Source organism: Panthera uncia (genome assembly GCF_023721935.1).
Source record: "Panthera uncia isolate 11264 chromosome A1 unlocalized genomic scaffold, Puncia_PCG_1.0 HiC_scaffold_17, whole genome shotgun sequence".
NCBI classification, from domain to species: domain Eukaryota; kingdom Metazoa; phylum Chordata; class Mammalia; order Carnivora; family Felidae; genus Panthera; species Panthera uncia.
The window spans coordinates 144,209,376-144,229,857 of record NW_026057577.1 but is presented as its reverse complement, the minus strand read 5'-3'; the positions used below and the strand labels follow the sequence as shown (position 1 = coordinate 144,229,857).

Below are 20,482 nucleotides of genomic sequence, written 5' to 3'. Positions count from 1 at the left end.
CGGCTGCGCGTTGTCGTCACTGCGCCCGGCCCCGCCCAGCCGGCCCCGGCCCCTCCCTCCCGCTCTATGCACTGAGCATGCGCGGCTGGCAGCGCCACGTTGGAAGCTGCGGCCGCGGGCGCGGGAGGAAGAAGGAGGGTGAGGGTGGGGTGTTTGCGGTTAGAGGAGGCGGGGCTGATGCTGGCTCAGACTCCGGCAGGAGGTCGAAAGGGCCCAGCGGGGGGGTGGCCCCTTCTCGCTCCGCGCTTCACCTCCCCCCCCCCCGCCGGAGGGGCGGTGACGGAGGTGCGGAAACTGCCGCCGGGGTGGCGCGCGCAGGGGTGATGGAGGTTGTCTGGGAACCGGCCCGCGCGGCCAGGTGTGCACCCCCAGCTCACACTTGGAGCGACTAATTATGTGCGGAAATGAGACCCCACGTGGGACCGACTAGGAGCCTGAGGATGGCAGGGATTTGCTCAAAGACCCTGCATATGGGAGTGCCCCCCGCAGCCCCCAGGAGAAACACAGCGCTGTGAAGCCAGGGACCAGGACAGACTTCTTGAGCTGCTGCCTCTGGGCCCCCCGGCGTGCTGTTGCGATGGATCTGGGTTCTGTCCAAAGCTGATCCTTAGCCTTCGTGCCCTGCTTCGCATCACTCCCGCCTTCTCAAGCGCTTTGCGATTGCAGGTATCCTCTCCTGCACCATCCATCCCGCCTTGCCGAATTAGCGTTCAAACATGCCCAGTGTCTTGAGGAAAGGAAATACCACCGTCTCTCTTGGCTGTACATCGTACCCTTGGCAATACAACTGATCAAAGAGGTTAAACACCTCACTCCCCCTTTACCCCTCGGCCCAGTCCTATCCAGCTGCCCCCGAGGTTACCCTCAAACAGGTATAGTTCTTTTATCAAGGTTACTTATGACCTCCGTGCTGCCCAATCCGGTGGTCACCTTTCCATCTCATCCTGCTTGACCTGTCAGCATTGACCTAGCTGACCGTCCCCCTCCTCCTTAGCCTCCTCCTAACTCTGTTAGGTGTGTTGGCTTTTCTTCTGGATTTATAGACGTTTGAATATTCTAAGGCTCATCATCAGCCTTCTTCTGTCTGGATCTTGTTTTATGGCAACATGCAGGCCCATGGGTATGACTGTCATTCATTTACTTACGGATAACAAATCTGCAAACCCATTTCTCTACCCCTGTTTCTCCACTAAGCTTCAGACTCCCACTGTCTCCTTGACCTCTGGGTGCCTAACCCAACGCTGTCCAAGTGTGCATCACAGCACGTATGCGTGTTCTACCCACTGGGGCTTTCTCCCCACATTTCAATAGCATTAATAGCAACATAGTTGTTGGCCAGGCGGCTGTCGTGATGTAGTTGTCATTCTTTTGCATTCATTCACATCAAAACTCGCAGACAGGTGTCAGCAGCTTAGAAGAAAATCCGAAATAAATAGCAGAGCGCTCTTTTTAAGAGGTGAGCCGTCACTAACACTCTAAATGGAACAGTGAGAAAATCCACAGACACTCTGGATATGGATCCTGAATGGAAAGAACCTTTAAGGATACCTAACCAATTAATAGTATGAAGATTTTCCTTTTTATGTATGTGCATGAGTGCTATGTAAAGACTCATGTCTTAATAATTCTGAACCGTTTCTAAGTAGTATGAAATAATTCTAGAAAACATTGTGTTATAGTTTAATTGGCAGCATTTTTGCCCCTAGTGGTACATAAAGCTGCATGTGAAGAGTGATGATGTCTTCAGGGGCATGTGGCATTGCTAGGGAACCCTGGGGTAAAAGAAGGAGGCTTCTGAGGAGGGAGTCAAGCTACTCAAGGACCTTGGTGGCCCCACTGGGCTGCCCTGAGGCCTGTTCTAGCACCAAGCTGACTGGAACACTCTGGTGTGATAGTCATGTCTAGTTTTATATGTTCAAAGCAGCATTCCTGATTCTCGCACCTAGCCCCAAATACCTTTCCACCTAGAATAGCATCCAGAGTACGGTGTGGGGTACCTGCCTCGTCAATAGCATTACTACTGAAGAAAATGTGGTTGTGTAAGGAACTCGGCTTGGAAAAAAACCATCTGAGTTTTTCCCAGCCTCCGTTGCAGCTAGGGGAGGGCACATTCTGCCATGGAAATGTAAGTGGAGGTTTGTTGGGAGATCTGTGGCAAAATTTTGCACGTTTGGTGTGAAAACTGCTCTTTCTCGTGTTGACCTCGTGGCTCACACTGCCTCGAATTCAGACAGCAGGTGCAAAGCAGAGCAATCCTATTGCAACTGTGAGGCAACTAAGGGCATGAATGCCATGTGCTCAGGGTGGCAGAATACACGGGCTTGAGGTTCTTGGTCAGGTGGGGGGGGGGGGTGCTCCGCAGAGCAATGGACCAGCTTCCAGACTATTTAGATCAAGTCCCTGTGGTTGATGTCTTTACATGTAGCCAAATGCAACCCCCAGCACATGTGGCCTCCCAGGCCCTGTGTGATGCGGGCTGTGCCCGCCTCTAGGAGCTCATCTCTCATGGCCCATCTGGCCACCCTGGCCTTTCTGATACTCCTCGAGTGTGATAAGCCAATTCTTCCCTTTGGGCCTTAGCATTAGCCATTCCCTCCACCTGGAACTGTTTCCTCCAGATTATTCCCCCAGAATCCTTCTTATTCTGGAACCAGCTTTTCCATAGGGCCTCCCCTGCCCACCAGATCTGAAGCAGCCAGTTAGGTACGTGACTCTCATCCCTTTGTCTTCACGGCACCTCATCCTCCTCCAGAATCCCTCATCCGTCTTCTGAGTGTCAGCTGTCTGTCTCCTCTGACTAGCACTGGTTGAGTGCCAGCCCCAAAAGAGGAGAGACCTTGTCCAGTTTGCCCACTGCATGCTCAGCACCCAAAACCAAGGTGGGCACATCAAAAGCATTCAAGGGATGCCTGGGTGGCTCAGTCGGTTAAGCATCCAAGTCTTAATTTTGGCTTAGGCCATGATCTCACAGTTCAGGATTTTGAACTGACAGCGTGGAGCCTGCTTGGGATTCTCTCTCACTCTCTCTCTGCCCCTCCTCTGCTCGCGTTCTCTCACAAAACTGAGATAAATAAACATTAAAAAATAAAAATAAAAAGCACTCAATGGATATTCTCGCCCATAACTCCAGAGCATGGATGCATTTAATTTCCCACAATTGTTACCAAAATGAAGAGCAGTGAATGAGGACTATGCAGAGAATGGCAACATCAGTACAGATGGCCGCTTGTCCTTTCTAACATTTGCTCCCGCCGTGAACACGTTTGTGTATGCATGTGTGTACGTGCATGCGTGTTTGTGTGTGTGTGTGTGTGTGTGCGCGCGCGCACGCGCGCGCTCACATGCATATGCATGGGCGTGTCCAGCCTCACCAGTCCCAGATGCCTGAGGATAAATGCCAGGCACCACCCATTGGAAAGTTTCTATATGGCCATGCACACTCAGATTTTGTTAGAATTGCTGGGTGACTAATCTTATTTGAAGCTCACTGTAATTCTGAGAGCAAGGCAGTTTTTTTACCAAGAAAAACAAAAGCAGACAGAAAGAAGAAAGGATTGTTGGGTTGATACGGGACACAACTCTCGACTGCGCACTGGGACCAGAAGCTGGATTTTTGAAGCCCCAATACCATTTTCTCCCACTGTTGACCGCCTTCCAAATAGAGTTTTGTGAGCTATTTCCCCCTTCTTCTCTACGTAGACTTGTCCAATCCCAAATGGTGCTGGAAGAAATGGTGCTGAATGTAAGATACTTCTTTTTCAATTTAAAATTTTTTTTTTATTTTAGACGAGAGTGTGCAGGGGAAAGGGGCAGAGGGAGAGAGAGACAGAGACTGACAGAGAGAGAGGGAGAGTCTTAAGCAGGCTCCGTGCTCAGCTCGGAGCCTGATTTGGGGCTCGATCCCATAACCCTGGGATGATGACCTGAGTGGAAGTCAGCAGTTGGACACTCAACTGACGGAGCCACCCAGGCACCCCTGTAAGATACTTCTTAAGGTGAATACTGTAAGCACTGGAAAAAGTACTGGAAAAAGGAACAGAAAATGCAGACCCTCTTCTCCATGTGTGCATGTTGTACCCTGGGCTACATCCCCGGAACTTTCTGAGCCTGTTTCCTTATCTGCACAATCCCTCAGAGAGGTGAGCACTCACCTCCCCCAAGACTGGTGTGAGATCGGGATTGAGTGCTGCCTGTGCTCCATGTAGCTCTGCCTCGCCACATGAACCGTCCACGAGATCCTGAGACCCAAGGACTTCTCCGCCCTCATTCGTGGAGAAACCCAGTCTGCGAAAGGCCAAGCACGGGAATTGGTGGCTGGTGCCTGGAGACCCGAGAGAACCCCGTGCTGGCCGCCGTCCTGCCCTCTAAGCCTCAACATACCGTAGAATGTAGTGTTACTACTACAAAGGGAGTTTTCATGAGAATTCATGGAATCCATGAGCTATCCTGTAGCGTATTGAAATAACCCCACCTATCAATCACTGTGATGAACATCGCTTCTTTATTCCAGACTGGCCCGTACGTTATGTCTTCTCGTGCTGTTTGTTTGATGGATGAGAGTTTTTATATTCTTACTCACTATGCAGAATTTGTTTTCCATTGTTGATACTGCTCAGAAAGGGAGAGCAGCATTCTTGACTTTGTAACATCCAAGGTATTTCTTACTATATTATGGAGGTTTTAAATAATATTAATTTGAATATGACTTATATGACACCCCCCCACACACACACAAACAGTACTTGAAAAGAATATGCATGTCCTAGAGCCAAATAAAAATCATAGAACACCACATATCTTACACACACACACACACACACACACACACACACACGAGGAATCCTTTGGGATATCATTGGGCTTCAACTTGTCAGTCACAGGGTAATTGAGAAGCACTTGGAGGCATTTTTCAAAAGTAATTTAACAGCTAATAAAAGACACGGAGGTCGATTTTAGTCGCATATGAGGTTACCCTCTGGCTAAGGATGTTTGAAGAAAAAAATAAGCAGCCTGAATCTTGGCAACACATTTTTATCTGTATTGGACGTTAGAAAATAGAAGCCGCGAACAGGATGAGAGTGCTACTGCCGTGAATACTGATTTCCCACGGAACCGCACCTGCTACGGAGGCGATTTATGAAAAGTGTGTTCCAGCGGGGAGAAATGGCGTGGGGGGTGGGGCAAGGGCAATCTTGTTTCCGGCTCTTTCGCAGAGTCATTATTTGACCTTGCGCCGCATTCCGTGATTGTGGTTTCACAGTGGAGGCCGTAATACGAATCCTACTCGGGGATTCAAACAGTTATTCAGTATTATGCCTTAGCATTTATCTCCTTATATAAAATTCTTACAAGGGTATATGAATTGCTATAAGTAGAAAAAATAAACATGACAGAGGCATCAAGAATAAAGAGGCTTTCAGCAAGATAAAATCAATTCAAGGGAGTCTGAAATTGAAGAACAACATATTTTGGTTAGCTTTTCTTTTTTTTTTTAAAATCTATTCAGGATTCAATGGTACTAGGATATTATTTTACCCTTTTCCCATTAAGAAAATTCAAAAGTTTCCTCGGGGAGTATGTCACTGTTAGAGAGCTTAAGTGAAAGACAAACAGGATGTTGAGGGGCTGCTTCTGCCTTTCGGCCGTGAGCCTCTGCTCACACCGTCCATGTGGGATCGGTCTGGGAAGGAGAATCTGCAAATGATGGAGCGCTCGTCTTGGGGGCTGCAGACCAAGGTTTGAGACCCAGCCTGATCACACTATGTGTGGCATTGGGGAAACACTATCCCCTCTGAGTCTCAGAGCCTCCTCCCACCCCGCCTTAAAAATGGGAGTAATCATACACCCTTCCAGAATGTTTACAAGAAGGGCATGGGATCACATATTGAAGATGCTTGGTAAACTTTAAAGAACTAAATACAAGTCTGCCCAAAGCACATGACTTGTTGGAGATTTTAGAGAAATAGCAAAATAAACCTGTACTTGTATACTCAAGAGGGAATGAAAGTGGAAAAAAAAAAGCAAAAAGCATTTCAGTATCGTAAAAAAAGATAGTTTTGACCTCATAGCTCCCCTGAATGGGTATAGGGAAACTCCAGGAGTCCCCGGACCACATTTTGAAGGCTGCTGTTCGTGATCATTCTTTAGACACATTGATTTAAGATTAAGAATAAAAGAGCATTTAGGTTAAAAAACAACCACCACCCTGTAGTTGGTGATGTCAGCCTTACGATAGACTTGAACCGCAGTGCCGTCTGGCATCCCCTAGAGTGGTCCAGGTTAGCCGGTGGGCACTCAGGACTGATTCACAGGTGCTGGGCCAGCCAGGTCAGATGCGGGGGTGGCGTGGGCTTGTCTTCCCAAATGACAGCTGCAGCCCCCACTGGCTGGGCTTCCCCACTCCCCACCGCTGTTTCCAGATGGGCAAAGCCCTCCTGTTGTGCTGCTTGCTTTCAGAAACGCAGTTTGAGAAATCTTAGAGGTTTGATAGCCTTACTGACACCAGTTTTCAAAAGAGCTGTTTTCACAGGCTTTAAAAAAAAAACAAACAAACAGATATGATTGACATATAACATTGTATAAGGGTAAGGTACACAATGTGATAGTTTGATATATTTATATATTATAATATGATCGTCACCTTAGCATTAGCTAACATTTCTATCGTGTCACGTAATTATCATTTGTGTGTGTGTGGCCAGAACAATTAAGACCTAGTCTTTTAGCAGCTTTGGAATTTATAATAAAGTGTTTGTGACTGTAATCGCTGTGCTGTGCATTACATTTACAGAACTTATTTATTTACTGGTTGCAAGTTTGTGCCCTTTTTCTTTTTTTTTAAAGTAGGCTTCGTGCCCGGCACAGAGCCCAGTGTGGGGCCTAAACTCATGACCCTGAGATCAAGATCTGAGCCGATGAGATCAAGAGTCAGATACTTAACCAACTGAGCCACCTAGGCACCCCAAGTCCATACTCTTAAACATCTCCCCAGTTCCTCCAACCCCCAGCTCCTAGCAACCACCAATCTTCTCTCTGTTTGTATGATTCAACTTTTTTAGATTCCCCATATAAGTGATATCATACAGTAGTTGTCTTTCCCTGGCTTATCTCACTTAGCATAATGCCCTCAGGATCCAACCCATGCACATCCCATTAACTAAGGAAGTAAAAAACCTGTACAACGGAAACTACAAGAGTTTGGTGAGAGAAATTGAAGACACAAACAAATGGAAAGGTTATCCCATGTTCACGGATTAGAAAAATGAATGTAGTTCAAAAGTCCACACCACCCTAAACCATCTATAGATTCTAGGGGGGTCCCTGTCAAAATTTGAATTGTTTCTCGCAGAAATAGCGAAAACAATTCACAGACTTTTAAATAAGAAACGGCAGAAGATCTCAAAGAGGAGGCTATTGGCCATTTCTTTCCCCTCCAAAGCTGCGAATTGTGCCTTCTCTTAATAAGCACAGATGTTTTGACTACTACATAGGAGATATTTGGACGCCTTTCGTGTAAGAGCACTTTTTATAAACACATTAAAAAATAAAATTAATATACTTTAGAAAACCTAAATAACAGAGCGATGTCCAAAGGAGAATTTGGACACTTCTTGGTGACACATGTCCCCACTTCTTAATAATCCTATCAGCATTAAGATGATAACATTTAATAACATCTGGCTTCCAGAAAAAAAATAGATAAGGATTCTTTTTAACTGTCTTGTTTTGTGCACTGCCCCTCAGTTTATGTTAGTCTGATGTTTCCCTCATTCCCTGTTATACAGGGGTTATGGATTTTTGGAAGGAAGACCATGGAAGGGAAGCGTCATTTTCTCTCCACATAATTTCAAGGACACCTGCTATCAGCATAGGTTATCATAGGTGAGGTTATTTTATAGATTTAAGTTAATGTACTGGTAAGTTCAGCTATTATTAGGCATCAGTGTGAACAGGGGCTAAGTTATTTGTGTCCTAACTTTCAACGGATAAGCCTGTATCAATAAGCATACACATGGCTATGATTCTGGAAGATTCTGGAAGATACCTTTGGGCACTTCTTCATTTTCTCTCTCTCTCTCTCTCTCTCTCTCTCTCTCTCTCTCTCTCCTTTGCTAATGAGAGGAAGAGAGTTTTATTCTCTCTCACCATTCTGAGGTTAGAGTTGGCAAATAATTGCCCTAACAAATTGAAAGCCTATTTTCCCTGCTGAGGTTACCTGGGTTTCTTTTTAAGCCATCTTTCTTCCCAGTGAAGTGATTTAACAAAACCGATTAATTATTCTACTCGGGTGGAAGTATCTGTGTGTGACTTTGCAGGCTAGAGAAGGCTGTAAATAATGATTTCGGTGGGCGTCCTCCTTCTCACCATGTTTGCGGAAAAGCCAGCTCAGCTTTTGCTCAATTTTTAGGGGCAAGTCCGAGCTTGGGAAATACAATTGCGATTGATCTAGATAAGAACGAATCTCAAGCCCATCCTTCAGGCTTGGAGGGACCCTCTGGGGCACCATTCAGAGCTTTTTACTGACATAAATTAATAAACTGCCTTTGGCCATGGAAAAGATAAAAGAAAATATGCAAGCTTCCGTAGCTCGCTTGAGACTTACAACATGACCATTCATCTTCCTAACAAAGAACCACGGAGTGTTTGGGTAAAGAAAAGTTACACTGAAGGGATCCCTTGCAGGGTCCAGGGAAAAGGTGATGTGACTTCACACCCACAGATAGCAGAGAGGGGTCTAGTTTTTCCTCCTTTGCACCCTTACAAATTGCACATAAATAAAAAGCAGTGCCCCCAACGGATTCATTACACAATTTGAAGCCTTGCTCTCCACCCTCTCCCTGCTCCCCTGCACCCGCCGCCCCCCGCCCCCGGCAATTCTACCTTGCTATTTTTTTTCTGATACTGAAGTCTGTCCTATCCCATTAGACCCACCGTTTACCGCAGGCTCTTTCCATCAACTGCCCTCTGCTTTTATCCCGGGTTCCCTGGGATTCATTTCCAGCTTCCCCAACTTTCACTGAGGTGATTGGAGAACTGAATGTTCCTTGAGATTCCAGGCAGAAGGCTGGTGCTGCTATGGTAGCTGAGAGACAGAAAGGAGCCCTGTCCTTATCTACTCATGAGGGGGTCCTGGGAGACATGTGCTGGCCTGAGCTCTCTCCTGGGGTCCTTGTCCTCTTCCTATGATCCCAGGGGTTTAATGGCAGGGGGAGGGAGGCACAGTTGGCTACCAGGCCCTGAGGATAAATCTAGGAATCCCAAGACTCGGAAGGAGTTTATCGATTTCATAGACTTTGTTTCATTCAACAAATATTTTTGAGGACATACCCTATGCCAGGCCCTTTTCTAGAAAGTGAAGATAAGGTCTCAGCCTTCTTAGAGCTTACATTCTAGTCTATCGGAGGCTGAAACTGTGCATAGTGAGCGACAGACATAAGCGTCTGATATTCTCCTCTAAAACAAACTGAAATGATGAACAACTTCCCAGTTTCTGAAGCTTTGCAGTGTTAACATGCTGGGTTGTTTCTAAACAAAGACTTCATAGAGTTCCTTGCGACACATTTTAAAAGATAAAATTCAAGTGTCATGTCATTCCCGGTTCTCCGTGCCTTTGCCGGTAAGATCCTTCAGGAAGAAATGTGGGGTGGGGAGAGGCTGTCTTGTGCTCCCCTTACCCTTTCAGGCATCGCTTATGCCCTGTGAGCTAGGGGTGGTGGCAGTCCTTTATCCTCTGGAGCAGGAGTGGGCAAATTCCCTTGTACCCATGACTGGTCTGGCTCTGGTTTCTAGAAGCTCAGAATTGAAAAATCATCACAAGCAAGGCTCTTCTTGTATCTTGGCTATAGGTTTAGAAATTATTTTTATGAGCCTTTCCTCCCATTTACATTACCGGTATCCCCTCAACAGATGGGATTGTCATGGTTGGCCCAATGTTCTTTTGTTGTGTCATTAAGTAAAATAAATGAATGGAAGTTCTCTTCTAGGTGACTAGGTAGAAATTCATCATTAGGATGGCGAGGGGAACCTTTCAGGCAATTCCAGGCCGTCCACACTCACCCCAATGCCTCGACAGTCACACAACTTCTAACACGATTCTAGGCGACAGGACAGTTCAAGGTCACGTGTCCTCAATTTTGGATGATGGTGGTCAATACGGATTCGATATGATTTGCCTGTGTTTACGATGAAGCATTTAATACATGTGTCACCTGAATGCCTTTGTCAGAAACAGTAACATGCTAGTTCCACTTTTACCCCTAACTTCTGTTTTATTCTCTAATAGAATACGGGCTACTTTCTGTGACACTTGGCAAACTATGACCTGTGAATAAAATTTTGCCTGAGGTCTGCTGTGTAAATAAAGTTTTATTGGAACACAGCCATGCCCATTTGCATACTTGTTGCTTCGTGCTACTTTCGTGCTACCATGGCAAGGTTGAGTAGTTGTGACAGAGGTCACGTGGCCTCCTAAGCCAAAAATACTTACTGTCTGGTCCTTGGTAGCCTGTTTGCTCTCCCCTATAGACTACAGGATCAACAAAAAGTAGAAGCAAAGGGATTTGCCCTCGGTAAATATTCTGATAACGGATCACTTCGGGGTTTATGTTTAAGCCTTTATTTCTTAGGAAACGTGACACAGGTAGACAATTCCAGAGAGTACCATCTTTCCGATCTGTGATATGGTGACATGTGCCATGAGGAACAGTTTATGGTGGAACGTAGGAAGACCTTGTCCGAGGGGCCATGTTGAAACTCTTCTTTGACTCAGAATATGACAGGCAGCCTCACAGATAACGTCCCCCCAGTCCCCTCCTCCTTGCGATAATATCTTTGTATAAGACGCTTCCCTCCGGTGTGGGCTGGGCCTAATGACTCGCTTCCACTGGACAGCATATGGCAACAGTGACGAATGTCGCTTCTGAGACTAGGTTATAAAAAGACTGTGGTTTCTATCTCTTGTTCTCTCTTGCTCGCCTCGTTTGCTTACCTTCGGCAGAGCCAGCCTGGGAAGCGGTCCTGTGAGGATGATACCCGCGTGGTGGGAGATGGGGCCCTGACAATAACCATGCGAGTGAACTGGAAGCTGATTCTTGGCGCCCGCCCTGGATGAGACCCCAGCTCTGTCCAACAGCTCGACTGCCTCCTCCCGAGAGGCTCTGAGCCAGAGGCACCCCGCTAAGGCACCCTGGATTCCTACCCGCAGAAATGGTGAGATAATTAATGTGTGTTGTTTTAAGCCACTACATTTTGGAGGTAATTTGTCATGCAACTGTGGGTAACTATTACCCAGGGAAAAAAGACCGGAGCTGAATTAGGGAACGATATAGCTTTTGGGCTTCTATAACTTACTCAATCTGCTTTGTTTAAGTTGAATGGAATTAGACACTGTTACACAGGTAAAGTAGTGACCTTTCCAAGTGCACTGTTATTTTTCCACGAGGTCACATATCCCCACCTGTTGGCAAACACTCGCGGAGGCTACATGTCCTGGCCCTCGAATAGGCTGGCACACTGCTGGGGGGCGGGGCAGGACCCTCCGGTGGGTCTTCCCCTGTCTTTACTCGCAGACCTGGTCCGCGGGGGCCCCTGGTGGCTGTCTGGGTGGCAGGGGCATCAGGGGGCGCCGGGAGGCTGTGGCTGGAGCCGCGCGGGCAACGGAGGCAGGACCGCTGCCGCGGCTGCTTGGGCCTGGATGGAAGCCAATTTGGGCAGAGACAAATCGGTTCATTTTGTGTTCTTCACCTTTCTCTTCTCATGTACGTTTGTGGAATCTTGACGTGGGGATCCTTTCCGAATCTGGCATATGCTTAGAACGACACAGGCCTGGACCCACACAGACACACACGTGTTGCGCACACTCTTTGCACAACAAGGTGGAGGGCTAACAGAGCTGAAGAATTACTTCGAAGCTTGTCCGGCCCTAAACCAAGCCTCCACGTGCTGGACCTTGCGGCTGTTTTTTCAAAATGCGTATCTGGGTCCTGTCCTGACCTAACTGAATCAAAGTCTCTGGTCAGCCCAGGAGCCTGTATTTATATGGTGGCAATCTGGTCACGTCCGCCCCCAGCCCCCACGGGAGGCTGCCAGTGTTTGGTGAGTGGGGAACCTGTTTCAGTTTGCTAGGGCCGCCTTAACAAACAACCACAGATCAGGGGGATTAAACCACACAAATTTATTGTCTCCCAGTTCTGGAGGCTGGAAGTCCAAGGTCGAGGCGTCAGCGCGACGGTCCCTTCTGCGGTTGGGAGGGAGAGTCTGCTCCAGGCCCCTGTCCTCGGCCTGCGGAAAGCCCTCTTCTCCCTGCGTCTCTGTGTGTCATCTTCTGTTTACGTGTGTGAATGTTCACATTTCCCTATTTGCAAAGACAACAGTTATATTGGATTGGCTTCCACTCTAATCACCTCATGTTAATTGGATTACTTCCGTAAAGACCCTGTCTCCAAATAAAGCCCTAGGCTGAGATACTGGGGCTTAGGGCTCCAATACATCTTTTTTTTGCGGGGGGAGGGGGAAACAATTGGGCCCCTATTAGCACCCCTTTACATAATAGAGGACTATGTCTATGTCATGAGTATTCCATAAGATTGAGATGATCAGAGCTACTGTTTTTGGGTGCTTACTCTCTGTGCTAAGTGTTTTACATGCGCTTCTTAATTTAATTTAATTTAATTTAATTTAATTTTACTTTACTTATTTTTATTATTTTTTCAGATATAATGTATTGTCAAATTGGCTAACATACAGTGCGTAAAGTGTGCTCTTGGCTTTTGGGGTAGATTCCCGTGGTTCATCACTTTCATACAATGCCCAGTGCTCATCCCAACGAGTGCCCCCTCAATGCCCATCACCCACTTACCCCTCTCCCCCACCCCCACCATCCACCCTCAGTTTGTTCTCTGTATTTAAGAGTCTCTTACGGTTTGCCTCCTTCCCTCTCTGTTTGTAACTATTTTTCCCCTTCCCCTCCCCCATGGTCCTCTGTTAAGTTTCTCAAATTCCACATATGAGTGAAAACATATGATATCTGTCCTTCTCTGACTTATTTCACTCAGCATAATACCCTCCAGTTCCATCTACATTGCTGCGAATGGCATGATTTCATTCTTTCTCATTGTACATATAAACCACATCTTCTTTATCTATTCATCAGTTGATGGACATTTGGGCTCTTTCCATAATTTGGCCATTGTTGAAGCCGCTGCTATAAATATTGGGGTGCACGTGCCCCTATGTGTCAGCACTCCTGTATCCTTTGGGTAAATTCCCAGCAGTGCTATCACTGGGTCATAAGGTAGATCTATTTTTAATTTTTTGAGGAACCTCCACACTGTTTTCCAGAGAGGCTGCACCAGTTTGCACTCCCACCAACATGCACCATTTAATTTTAACCTTCACTGCCAACGTTGACGAAACTGCTATGTTTCCCAATTTGGAGATAATAGCTGAGGTTCACAGAAATTAGCTAACTTGCCCAAGGCCTCGCCACGAGCAGATGGCAGCTCAGGGATGATGCGGACGCCATGCTTGTTTTCTGCTGTATATTCAGTTGTCCAAAGCTCTAACTGGTGCAGAAATCCTCTTGCCCTTAGCCAGTATTTGCTTTCCTATTTCCTTGGCCTAAATTCTTTGTTCTGCTTGGATGGCAGAGCGGCTGCGCTCCTCCTCATTGTCAGACCCTTGTAACTTTCTCGGCCCTTTCAAGCCTTCACTTTTCCAGGGTACACACCATGGGTCCTCTGACCACAGTGGTTCCATCTTCCCGGACCTCTCCATTTTGCTGATGAGCGCTTTACGGTGTTGTCCCCAGTGCAGTCTGGAGCTGGGCTTGGACACAGTCCTGCTCCAACTGTGCTGGCTTGTTATGCTCAGAGGAAACAAAAATCTCCCAGCTGCACGTGCATGGTGTCCCATCAGTCCAGGGCACACGTGGTCTCCGTCCTTTCTGTGTAAGTGCATCAGAATATAGGCTAAGCACACATTGTAAGCCAGAACTCCAGGCATGCGCCCACTGTGTAGACCACGGCAAAGTTATAAACTGAGGCACGTCAGGCCTAGTGTTCCAGACAGAGCGAAGGCCCTACTGTTGGGGTCACTGCCCAGGTTTCCAGCTCGCTGGGCTGTGCCAACATCAAACTCCCCGTGAGCAGGGCTCTCGTGGCGAGCAAGCCAGCAGCGTGGCTTTGCCGATGGCGTGTTTGGTTTCTTCCCTCTCCCGGGTGACTGCAAATCTCCTGTGTATCTGAAACCAGGAAGGACTTTCCTCTTCTCCATCTTACTGTCTTACTTTAGCTAACGTAGTTGCCCTTTAGGTAACTTTCAAGAGATGGTTACTGTCCCAGACCTGTGGTTTTGTACTTGGCCTTCTGAACTATTGAAGAGATTGACATCATCACCCTGAGCGTGGCCTTGCAGGCTGCCTGGTCTTAGCACTTACTATGGGACAGGTGCCTGGCTGCTAAGCCCTCCCTCTCTTCCTCACCAACAGTGATGGGCTCTGGTTCCAGGCATTGTTCTAGATCCCCGGGATCCTGGGTTGAACAAGACAGACAAGGTTCCTGCTCTCAGGGACATTCTAACAGTGGGTCAACTGGTGACAAAGAAGTAAACCAATTAAGTACATTCAGGTTGTGCGAACAGCAGTATTGGAAATAAACAGGACAATGAGGTGTGTGTGTGTGTGTGTGTGTGTGTGTGTGTGTGCGTGCGTGTGTGGGTGTGTGTGCACCTGTGTGTGCATGTGTGTGGGTGTATGTGCATAAGCCTCCTCCTTCTAGATTCCTCCAATGCTAAACTCTCCAGTTTCTAATTTATATGCCATTAGCCAAGTTACACTCTATTGACCCACCTTTATGTCAGCACCCAGTCACCTGTGTCACCTCCCTTCATTTGCCAAGTAAGGGTCGTGCAAAGTAAATTTTGAATTTATCCCAGTTGTGGAATTAAAATGATTAAATAAGCACTCAACCACCAGACAATTACAAGTGGGTCTCGCCAGTGTTCTTGTCGAGTCCTGAATGACTGTGGGCACGGGGTGTGAAATGACGTGCTTGCTAGCACCTCCCTTACGTAAGCATCCACAGAGGCAAAGCAGCACCTGGAGAGTTTGTGGAGTCGAGGAAGGGGACCTCTTTCCTGTTGCTCTGCCCCCCTATCTCCTCCACTTATCCAAATAAGAAGAGAGTGGCCATCCCTGGCTTACCGTCAGATGAAAACTTGGGACCGGGGGTGCCAGGCCTGGGACTCTATCCAGAAATGAAGATGGTGCATGTTTCTGGAGCCTCTCAATTCCTCATGCTTGGGGACCCCAAGCTGGCCCACTGAGTCAGGGGCTCCAACGGGCCCTTGCATAGGGAAAGAGGATCTGTGAGTGAGGCTTGGAGGCAGCCAGGAATGGGATCCTTATGAGAACAGGGGCACTTGGGTGGCTCAGTCGGTGAAGCATCTGACTCTTGGTTTCCGCTCAGGTCATGATCTCGTGTTTCATGAGATCCAGCCCCAGCATTGGGCTCTGTGCCAACAGCACGGAACCTGTTTGGGATTCTCTCTCTCCCTCATTTTCTGCCCTCCCCCCCTCAAAATAAATACATAAACTTAAAATATATTTATATTATAGAACAAGCACTGTCGTTCCAAGGTGCAAGAGGCCCTCAGACCCTGGGAGGAGAGACGGCTCTTACCAGGTCCCTGTTTTCCTGAGGCTCAACAGGAAAGGACTGAATATCCCAACCCCTTGCATGGAGCCCTTACTGAGGTGGACAGCCTTGTAGGCTCCTTCCTTCCTTCCTTCCTTCCTTCCCTTCTCCCTTCCTCCCTCCCTCTCTCCCTCTCTGCCCACCTCCCTTCCTTCTTTCCTTCCTTTTTCCCTTCCTTCCTTCCACATTTCAGGCGAACAATCTTATTGGAGTGGAAGGCCCTGGCCTCTTTAAACAGGTACTAGCAGACTGAACTGCCTATCTCCTGAGCATCGAGGTGATGGTGTGGGTGCTGCTCTGAGCCCAGCCCCAGGTGCCTCTGAAATCTTGCCCTGGGTTGGAGCAGTCCTCAAAGGAACCTCGCAGCCTGCTCTCATGTGGCCCCTGGATGGGGGATGAGGTTAACTTTTGGGCCATCACTGCTGCTTCCAGGCTTCTGTACATATGTCCCCACACACGTGGGGGTAGGGGCAGCTGGGCTCCCTCTGCTGCTGCCCATGACTGGAGCCCACTGTTTCCTTGGACTTTGCCCTGTGAGCCTGCTGCCTCCTTCCTGGCTTTCCCACACTGGCTCCCTCTCTTCATTGCCATCACCGAAGTTGGGGCTCCCCTCATTAACCTTCCTTTAGCCCCTGTTCTTTCCTCCTGCCAGGCAAAGGTTTCTAGCTCTGCAGAGCTCATTTCCTGTGAACCTTCTGTCCATCTTCTGTCCAAGCCTCTGCCATCTACTCTGAGGCAGAGGTGCCAGGAGTCCTTCATTCCTGATGCTTTGGACTTTGGCCAAAGCAGGAAGCAGGAAGTGAGAAGCAGGGAACAGGAAGTGAGAAGCAGGAAACAGGAAGCAGTTGTTTTCTGCTGCTTCAGGTGTCCTTCCTCTGGGATCCAGGAAACTTCAGCCTGCCCAGGGCCAGTAAGATTAGGGAGGCAGAGAACCCTGCCCTTGGGGCTAACCTGCAGAGAATATTCAGGAAACTTGTTGACCTGCATGCTGATTTCAACTACTAGAGAAAAAACAGTATGAGATAAGAAAAAAATATATATTGAGATCTATTGTAGAAGTAATTCCAATCACGGTTATTTGAATGAACTACTGGTCATTCATGCCTATTTGTCATGGGGTAGATAGACCCTCGTGCACACTAAAAGAAGTCTACTGAACTTTGAGGCAAGTTTTCTTCAATTATAAAGTCAAATCTGGCTCATACTTGCGCCCACCTTCCTGGTATGTTGCTTGGGTACCATGGTCTAAAAAACAGAGAGACACTGGCCTGTAATGAACGTGGAGCAGGGACCCCACTGTGGACATTTTATCTAACAGGCTACTTGTGTTTCTTCCTTTCTGCAGTTGACACATCATGGAAAATCTACGCGCAAATAAAAGTTTCCCGTCAAATAGTATCTCAAATGACCTTTAACATCTGTCTCTAAACCATGCATTCTCAAAGGGGAATCCTCAAGGGAGCATAAAAGTCATACTCCTTTGTACATTGTTCATACAGGTTTTTATGTGTCAAGCACAGATATGCATCCAATACATAGATAGATAGTGTGTCTTTAACATTAAAATTTCATTGGGGGAAGGGATTTGAACAAAAATGTCTTAAACGGCTCATGATGGGGGGTGGAGAATAAAGGTTGAGAAATGTGCCTAAATGGGTACTTTTAGCATTCTTCTATTTTACAGTATTACCTTCTAATTAGTTTTTCAATAAAAATGTGGATTTTCGTATCTTGCACTTGCTTAAAGTCAGACAGATCTATTGAAAGTCTGTTACTGCCAGAAGGCAACATTCATCCATCTTAGCCATTGCACAGTGGCCCCCAGGAGAGTCTTCTAGCTGGGAAATCTGCCATGCTATTATAAAATAATAAGGCTGCTTATTGTCCACAGCTCGTGGAAGCAGTCTCATTATTATTTTATGGTCAAATCTCTGGCGATAATAGTACTGATAATTATAACGCCGTATTTCATGAAAGCGAGACTCCATTGATTGTAAGATGTGCCATTAAAATTTGACACAATGCTAGGATGCTGCAGACTGTCAGTTTCACTGAAGAAATGTTAAAATGTGGGGAAGTGGGAAGCACATTTTTGGGCCAATGGAGAACAGAAATGATAGCTGATAATCTCTGACTCTTTACCACGTGCCTGGTTTATCTCACTGAACACTCTCAACAGGGTGATGCCTGTTACATATGATGATACTTATTATTATCCCCATTTCTTAGATGAGGACGACTGAGATTCATATAGGTTAAGTAACTTGCCCAGGATTGCACAGCTCCAAAATGTTGGAAGAAAGAATCAACTCCAGGACCCTCATGCCTTAGCCTTCTGGTGGACGTTAGGCTACATCTTCCTTTACCCCTCTTCAACTCCCAGTCGCCCCAAAATCAGATGTACTTCAGTTCACTCAACATACAAGTTTCTAGAGGTGGCACAAAATAGAACGCTCGTATCTCACAAATTCACAAGGGGAATTTTAGTTTTCAAAGGCATGCTATGGAAAGAATGCTTTGGTGCTGTGACCTCCCCACTCCCTTCTGATCTGCTGGAATGAGAATCGACCTTGAAGACAGAAGGACCAGGGTTTGATCCTCACTTCTGCACATACCTGCAGTGATAACGTCGCTGAAAGTTCACCTTTCTGAGTTTCAGTGTCTAAGTATGAGTCTTGAAGCCTGTGCCTCATAAATCCAAGCTCTCATAGCCACATGGCTTCATTAATAAACTCCTGAAGGATGAGAAGTTAAACGCACACTCCTAATAGGTTTATAGCTTTCTGCTTGGGGGTCGCTGTCAGCGAGAGGTGTTCTATTTTTATCTCTCTTTTGCCTTTGTTCTGATTGCTATTCTGTAAATGATCTCGGCCATCCAGAGTGTATTTAGCTCATTCGGCTGGGACACTTCCTTAATGGTATAGAGATAACCAATTGTAGAGTTTATATTGGAATAGAGGATTCGCCTCCCTCAAGAATATTATAATCTTAACTTATTGTTTGAGGCTCCATTGCTTTTGGGTAAATACGAAAATGTGTTTTCTCTTTCTCTATTCCAGTGGGCAGTTTTTCAAATGGACTGTAACAGAAGCTTCTCTGTTTGCACTGGGAGTCATCTCAGGTTTACATTCAGAAAACCTAATAAAAATGTGAGCAGGAAACAACCGAGCTAAAGCAGGAATGAAAAGAAATTGATGAGGATTTTGCAGAATAATGGCCCAGGGCTGTCCTCGCAGTAGGACTTGGTGGTTTCTTGGGAAAGGGGGCAGGTGTGTGTGCTCACCCCAGGTAATCATTCCCAAAGCTTCCGATGTCCCTTAGTCCCTTATGCAAAACTACACACATTAGTCAGAGGATCCTTCCACACTGGCCTTGCTTAGATTTGGGTGTGTTTCCAGTAAGTTCTTCTTTTCTGACTTTGTGTGCCATAAAGCTGTTTGAAGTTAATTTAAACCAGACTCAAAAAGATAAAAAAAAAATTCCATAAGAAATGATGACTGCCAGAGATTTCCCAGTAACACTTATTCTGCCGGTTTCTGGAGAGAAAAACGTTCTAAATTTGTTAACTACAGGTTTCGCCAAAAGTCCAAAGGCAGGTTTTCTCTTCCCTAATATTCTTCTATAGTTTTAGTTTGCTTGAGTAAATATTGTCAACTGAACAAATAAACTTTGGCCTGTAGCTGGGAAGGTGTTTTGGTTTTGTTTCCTCCCGGGGTTTGGCATCATGGTCTCTGACCGGGAAGACATCTGCTCCTGTGGTTCACACTGGTGCCTCTCTGGCCCCTGAACCATTGCTGGGGCTCCTGGAGCTGTCTTTGCTGGTGTCTCTCCCAACCTGACTTTCAGTGATGTCATGCTGGTAGCTTGGAACTGCCCTTGAGGGAGTTTCTACACCACAGAACTCAACAAATCCTACAAGCCAGGGCCTTCTCCCTGCCCCTCTCCCACCTCGGGAACCCATGTTAAATACTGATGGTCCTCCAGTGCCTATGGTGTCAAATCTCGGTGACAAACCGTGGAGGACACGTTATAAGTGTTGGACGGAAAGTCACTGTTGGGACTACATGAGTCTCATTTTAGACCTCGAGACACCTGCAGGTTGAAAGTAAGGTGACGGGGAATCACGTGTCATGCTAATGGAGCATCGGCCAACACACAAATTCAGTACAGTCACAGGATACAAAATCAATGTACAGAAATCGGTTGCATTTTTATACACCAATAACGAAGCGGCAGAAAATCAGAATCGATCCCATTTACAATTGCACCCCAAACCATAAGATATCTAGAAATAAATCTAAGCAAAGAGGTAAAAGATTTCTACTCTGAAAACTATAGAACACTTGTGAGAGAAACGGAAGAGGACACAAAGAAATGGAAAAAAAATTCCATGCTCATGGGTTGGAAGAACAAAAATGTTTTAAATGTCTATATTATCCAAAGGACTCTACACATTTAATGCAATCCCCATCAAAATAACACCAGAATTCTTCACAGAGCTAGAATAAACAATCTTAAGATTTGTATGGAACCACAAAAGACCCCAAATAGCCAAAGCAATCTTGAAAAAGAAAAGCAAAGCAGGAGGTATCACAATTCTGGACTTAAAGCTACATTACAAAGCTTTAGTCATCAAGACAGTATGGTACTGGCACAAAAAAGAACACAGAGATCAATGGAACACAATAGAAAACCCAGAAATTGACCCATAACTATATGGCCAACTCATCTTTGACAAAGCAGGAAAAAATATCCAATGGAAAAAAAATAGTCTCTTCAACAAATGGTGT

At 46.5% G+C, this 20,482-nt stretch overlaps 1 long non-coding RNA gene across 1 annotated transcript; it reads right to left on the bottom strand.

Annotated features, from left to right (window-relative positions):
• Window positions 1–12,187: 12,187 nt before the first annotated feature.
• On the bottom strand, window positions 12,188–16,456 carry LOC125935185 (uncharacterized). Its single transcript, XR_007461617.1, has 3 exons — window positions 16,312–16,456; window positions 15,200–15,341; window positions 12,188–12,352 (listed from the first exon to the last, which is right to left on the bottom strand). It is a non-coding gene; the product is annotated as an uncharacterized LOC125935185 (long non-coding RNA).
• Window positions 16,457–20,482: the final 4,026 nt, after the last annotated feature.